The following is a 7,129-nucleotide window of genomic DNA, read 5'->3' on the forward strand; positions in this document are numbered from 1 at the left end:
AAGAAAATCATCAAGCAACATAAAGTTAAAGCAACAGCCAAGTACCACTGACGAGGCACCACCCGCAACAGCCCCAGCAAGGCCTGTCTGGATTCCAAAGATTGGGGATCTAGTCAGAGAAAAGATCGCGGTTAAGAAGGAATTTGGGCCTTCTTACAGAAAAGCAGTACCTGTCTTAGCAGTCACCGGAACAAGATCAGTTGTGCTACCGCCCCTTGCTGGTAAAAAGGAGAACAGAGTCGTGTCCATCGACCTGGTAAAACCACAAGCATGTGGCCTATAATCAACAGTAGGCCCAGTGGACTCCCAAGAAACAACAGAATACCCAAACTTGCAACAATCCAAGAGGTTCAAACTGAAAGACTAATCACATTCGATCAGCCTGCAGTGCACAATGAAGGACTATGCAATACAGCCATGGAACTCGTGCCTCTTGAAACACAGATTGAAACAGTTCGTCAAGAAACAACACCAGTCTACACTAATGTGGCATCAGAAAGTGCTACCGAGAGACAGATTGAAAGAACAATCCCATCAATTGACAGAACTGCCTCTGGTTATTTCATCAACTTCGACAACTTCTCTGAAGATTTTAACGACCCCGAAGTGATTCCAGAAACAAAAAAGTCTTTTAAAGAAAAAGCAACGGAACTCTTTCATCAACTGAAGGAAATCTACCTAATTTCCCCTTGGCTAGAGTTCTGGTTCGGTCTAGGAGTATTTTACCTCCTGCTTTGGCTCATCATGGTACTGTGTTTGGGAAAATTCATTGAAGGAAAATATATTACAATGGACACAGCAAGTCAGAACATCAACCTAGTCCTGAAACCACACAGATCATCCCACGTGAAGAAAAGAGAACTGTCAACAGTAAATGTCACAGCAATTCCAATACCGGGTGGGGTAGTATGGGAGAAAACAGACTATGAGATCTATGGTCCGGTCGAAATCCTGAAGTATCCTCATCAACTAAAGGTTTCCTTAAGTGACTTTGTGACTCCAAGTACATTCTCTGATGATTGGGACTTTAACAGTATTAATGACATGATGTCTGATTTAGTAATGTCAGCTAGATTCACAGATCATGATTATTTACAAGGTTCATCTAGTTATGAGCAGTTATTCTGTTATACCCACTATGGGGATCACTACTTACATAAATCTGCACAGCCTAGAAATGTTTTTATGTATAATCAATGGTAACATTGTTCTACACCACCTAAAAGCAGTTCTAAAGCATGTTTTGAGAAATTCAAATACTTCTCAAGGTTTAAAGCCAGTGATGCAGAAACGTTTTATTACAAACTGTTAGATAAAACAGGAATGAAAACAATGCTGACAAATTCTAAATTGATATATTCAGAAGCATTTTATGACAAAATGATGACATTTGGTTTTGATTATTGGAAAAATAATATTGAAACGAAAACAATTTGGGGTACAAAAGATTGGCAGGTGCAAGGCATAGAAGCACTATTTAGAACCTGCATGATACCAGAACAAATGTTATTTTTAAATGACACAGTACACCAAACATCTTGTCTTGGCCTAGCTAAGAACAAAGACCTTAAAACACCGTCTATACCAAAGCCAATACCTGAAAATGCAACCGCAGATATTGAATTAGACGTGTCACAAATTTTACATTTCAACAGAACACATCCTGATTGGAAAAAGTGGTTAATCTGGCCTACAGACACGAATAGCTGTCAAGATAGGTTCCTGAATAAAACACAGGGGTTAAAAATGACCAGATTAGACTCAAGATACTCCCAGAGACAACATCCAGGGATTATAACAACATACAGTGTAGGGAAACTCTGCCTTGAATGGCTAACCTCGTCCACACTGGCTGAAATTAAGCAACACTTGTCTTTACTAAAAGATGGTGCTGATTTGCGCGATTTCATTCTTGGACCACGCAAACAGCGTCAAAAGCGTTTCATAGCGACCAGTATCTATGCTGCTTACAACGAGGCTTGGAAAGTAACGCAAATTGAAACTGCTGAAAAAATACGAGAAATTGATCGTATTAATTTGGAGAAATCACTTTCTGTGGTAGACAATGGGTTAATGACTCTGTCTTCCAGAATATATTCTTTGGACAATATTGTATCCTCTGCCTTTGATGTGATAGACAGAGATTTGCTAATGTTACAACATGGCCAATCTCAATTACGCTCTATTATAGAACTAGGCTGGACGCTGCAAAATCTTCGTTCAGGCTATGTGCCTTGGCGTTTAATCAACACAACGTCATTATTTTCCAGTTTTAACCTTACTGATAAACAGATCAGTTTGGCACAGAAAGGAGCAGACTATACAATCTTGAGCATCGAGAAACTCGAGAGATTACCATTGACAATGTCAGAGAGCCCTGTCATTGAATGGATAATACACGGAATTATCACAATTCCGATAACAACTTTCCGATTTCATAAATGCCTTGAGTACATACCTGCTGGCCAATATGAACAATTGGGTAAGGGATATGTAAAATCCGAATGGAAATTACCATACACTCATTCTTGCTATAGTGACAGCGACAAAAATGTATTTCTTAGTGGTGACAACTGTAAACACTCACTAAGCGGTATACTTTTGTGTCAGGGTATTAATTTACACGGAGCATGTGATGGAAATTCAAACAACCTCTCATGCCACCAGCTAGTCACACCTGCAACTCAGATAGAGCCCTTCTTTATGCAACTTTCGAACGGGAGTTACATTCTTAGAACGGATCACAGGTGTTGTGGCCTCGCGCCCGGAAAAAGTTATCTAGTACAAGTAACGTCTATGGTCAAATGTTGTATGCAAGCATTGTTTCCGAGCGGGCCTCCAGACATAGTGACTCCCCTCTGGCCTCGTCTGAATCTCTATTCTATACGAATTGATACATTAAGCAAAATGAAATCTGTGCTTTTACAGACAACAGTGCCTATAACGTCATCTAAAGAGACGTATGATCTTCTAGTCGCAAGGACGGCTACTGAAGTCCATGACCTTTTATCAACAAATTGCCCCGTGCATTTCGTAGAAATGTTCAGCCAACTCCTTAACATGTCTAGTGCAACAAGCATCCCAGGCATATTTAAGACAGTCTTTACGGGACTGCTAACACCCTTCCAGGCAATTTTGGGAATCTTTCCTAATTTTGTGCACTCCATTTTTGGCGGCATACCACTATTTTTGGGACTCGTTGCAGGGATTCTATTTTTGACCATCCTGCTACGTTATGGCAAGCCTCGGCTCAGACATAGCTCCCATGGGAATGGAAGAGACAATCCTAGCAATGCGCTACAGGGACAGGATAACTAACGTCCTCGGATTGGCCAGGCTGAGAGATCTAAACATGACCTGGTTCCTTTCATTCGGACCGATATGGCAAAATTGCATTTTACCTGTGCTACGGTGTATGCTTTGCGGCGATGAATGCGTGTTGGACATCTGTCTTTCACTTCCATCAGCAGTACCAATGGACGTCGATACTTTGCTCAGTCCAATAACGGCTCACGCAATGTGTTGTCCCCAGCGGCTACCAATCCTGATGACGGCATTCGTGGAGACTCCTGTACTACAGCCAAGTGGTAACAGTGGAGCGAGTGACAAAAGCAACATCATCCAGGTACAACGTTCTGTGAGCATTGCTGGTCCTGCCTTCGATGACAGCAATCATTCTCACACCTGCCAAGTTACAGCGCTATCTAATTTGGTTGAACTATCACCTGAATTTGTAGACCAATTCTTTGCGAGCCTGTCTGATACGATGTTCTCTCCCATAGAGAAACAATAACTTTTGAAAAGCTTTCCGACACACAGCGTTCCCATGAACTCTGAATTCGGCCTTCAGTTTTGATCAACAAAAACTGCCAGGAGCTTTGGAAATCTATTTTCTTTGAATTGGACAATTTTTTTTTTTTTTTTTAAATATTGACCCTCTCTTTTTGGCACGAACAATTCTTTGCTTAGCGTAAAAACTATTCTTAGAGAACAGAAGCTTCACACTTCTATTTCTAAACACATCTAGAGACATAACAACATAACACCAGCCTCTAGCACACATGTTATTACAATGCATTTTTATGTGATGATTTATCTCGCCTTTCTTCTGTCAGAGATACTTCATGTGTAATTCCTTTTGCATAATCGTTCATTGACTTCATATGCAATACTTTTTTGAATGATTAATATGCTTTAAAAAACGTACAGTACCTAAATTCCATGTATTACAAGTACGCCTATTTCGAATGCATTTATGTATTTTGGGGTGGGCAATGTTACACATGCATCTAATTGCTTAGTTTTAGTAATTTTGATGGACATGAAAACGTGGAGTGGGTGTTGCGTGCTTATCTAGGTTCCTGATCGATACTGTGACCTTATGCCCCTATTCGGCTATAAATCCATTTATTCCCTATATTGGCATAACCGTTCAAGTGCGATTTTCTGAAAAGTCATCTCTGGCCTCACACGAACAGAGCCACATTCCAGCATGACTCTCTGCTACTTCCTTTGCGACCAATTAGTGCAATGACAGAGCAGCAGTCACTATCTGATATTCCTAGATAACACTCCGAGTTCTTCAACAAGATAAAAACTTAGCAAACCTGGAAATCCCCGCTTGCTATGTTTTGATTAGTAATGGAACTCTAATGAGCAACTGATAACTGTCACTTCCTAGTGACATCTTTAATTGACGTCTTATGTCCAGCAAACTTGCGTCAAACCCGGCACCTGTCAGGTATAAATATTACCCACGTTGCCTTAAGCAATGAGAGAGATACGAACTGCGAGTTCGTTGCCTGTTGCTGATGCCAGCTGCCTGCATGACCCTGTGTTGGTAAAAACTAGCACTCTGTCGCTGCAGCCTGCTATCCTGTGGTGGTGAAGCTGCTGATTACCATTATCGCCGCTACAGCGCGAACTATGGTACAGTACGCTTGAGGAGTCGAGCAGCCGTCCTCTGCGAAGACATCCAGCCGATTCCAGCTGCCCGCGGACGCTGTCACCCCTCCTTCCTCGACGCGCTGAGAGAAGCCGCTGCCTTTCTCGTACAGAGAAATCCAGTCCCGGCGCTTCCGGTTTACCCTCGCGGGTGACTGGGATATCGAGAGAGACCCCTGAAGGAGATACCAATCCTCCATCATTCTATTCAGAGGTATGGTGTTGACTAAACCCTTAGAAGAGAATTCTTGAAACAAACCTTGGCAAAACCAACTTAACTTAAAGCTACTTACTTGCTCCCCTTCTCACGTGTTAGGCTTAGGTCAGGCACACTGGGGTAGGCTTAGTTAGAAGCACCAGTTGAGTATGTTAGCCTAATGTATATATGACTGTATATATGTTTTATTACTTTTAAACCATTGTATGGCTAAGAAACCATATCAATGCTTTTACAGTTCTATTTCGCAATACTTATCTTACTGTACGTACTTTTTATAATAACAGTTATTGCAATTGTGGCAATACATTTCTCTTGTACGAGAAGAAAGACTGTTCAATAAATGTTAACCCTTTATTGATAAACGCCCGTCTCTCTATTCTCTACATACTGTGAAAGTAAACTGCACTAGACTGACTGAGTGAAATCTGTGTCTATTGTTTCACACGACCCTAGAGATCGACTCTTGATCTGAGGAGCAAAGTTGTCATGTTGCACGGTTGTTGGAAAACTGAATCCCTTCTTGTCTGTGCCAAGGAAGCTGATCACTTCCTATGCAGAGAAGAAAGTTTCCAGTGACCTCTGAGCTAGTTGGTAACACAACCCAATTAAGTTTAGCATAGTCAGTGGAGGCCTGGAATATCCGCAGTTCCACGTCGATACTACTGTTTATGTTATTCCAATGCGCAGGGCCTAGTGGGAAACTAGGAACTACACTACAGTAGATATGGGAAGGAAGCACACCTGGACCGTGCTCACTAGTTGTTTGGGCTGATTATAATGCACGACTGAATTAGAGCTTCAACTCGGGCACCTGCTTTTATCTGTAAGTGCTTCCTGTTGAGGTTTAATTTTTGTGACAGAAGCATTGTGCCAGAATAAATCCTGCCTGCATATTTATCAACGATGATGCCACTGGTTGTGCCATACCTCTACTCAACTGGAAAACTTTCTAATAGCTAATAAGTAAGTGCTACCTCGTTGGGCAAATGTATAGTGCTTTTGCTACACTACAGCTGCGTAAAGACCCAGAAGAGTTGTCTCCAGTGATATGTGTCCGTAACTTTGCCACCACGCCGACAGGCGCCGAGGTCCCTCGAGTGAGCTGTTCATCATAGTGAGGAAACAGCGGGAACACTTTGCTTACCCTAGTGTGTGTGTGGCGTGGCCAAACGGGTGGGCTTCTATGCGAGTTCACATGCCTCTTGTTTATAAAGGGTCAGAGACCGATCTGAGCAGCAGATGAGAAGAAAGCAGCCTCCTGGTCACAGGAAGTACACAGGGATTGCGCTCGAGAAACTCGTTGATGCAAAGATCTCCATCAAGGATTAAATCTAATTGTAAGCGGTAGATATGGGGAGGAAGCACACCTGGACCGTGCTCACTAGTTGTTTGTGCTGATTATAATGCGAGACTGAATTAGAGCTTCAACTCAGGCACCTGCTTATATCTGTAAGTGCTTCATGTTGAGGTTTAATTTTTATGACAGAAGCATCGTGCCAGAATGAATCCTGCCTGCATATTTATCCACGATGATGCCACCGGTTGTGCCATGCCTCTACTCAACTGGAGTACTTTCTACTGGCTAATCAGTAGGTGCAACCTTGTTGGGTAAATGTACAGTGCTTTTGCTACACTGCAGCTGCGTAAAGGGCCAGAAGATTTGCCTCCAGTGACCGTGTGTGCCTGAAACTTTGGTCCCTTGAATGAGCTGTCCATCCCCCCAAAAAAAAACACCCGCGAGCATATTTGCTAATTTTTCGGCAATTTCGCGAAATTTGCGGATCGCGAAATTGCTGAAAATTCACATATTTCACGAGCGGAATGGATTTTGCACCCATACTTAGTGGTAATAGGTGACCTGGGTGACCCTAAATGGGTAACTTCCTTCAACGGTATGGCCAGATCGGCACAGCAGCAATATTCATGGGGACCCCACTTGGCATACTAAGTCACCCGCTTGATACT

The sequence above is a fragment of the Lissotriton vulgaris genome, chromosome 1_1 (assembly GCF_964263255.1).
Source record: "Lissotriton vulgaris chromosome 1_1, aLisVul1.2, whole genome shotgun sequence".
NCBI lineage: Eukaryota > Metazoa > Chordata > Amphibia > Caudata > Salamandridae > Lissotriton > Lissotriton vulgaris.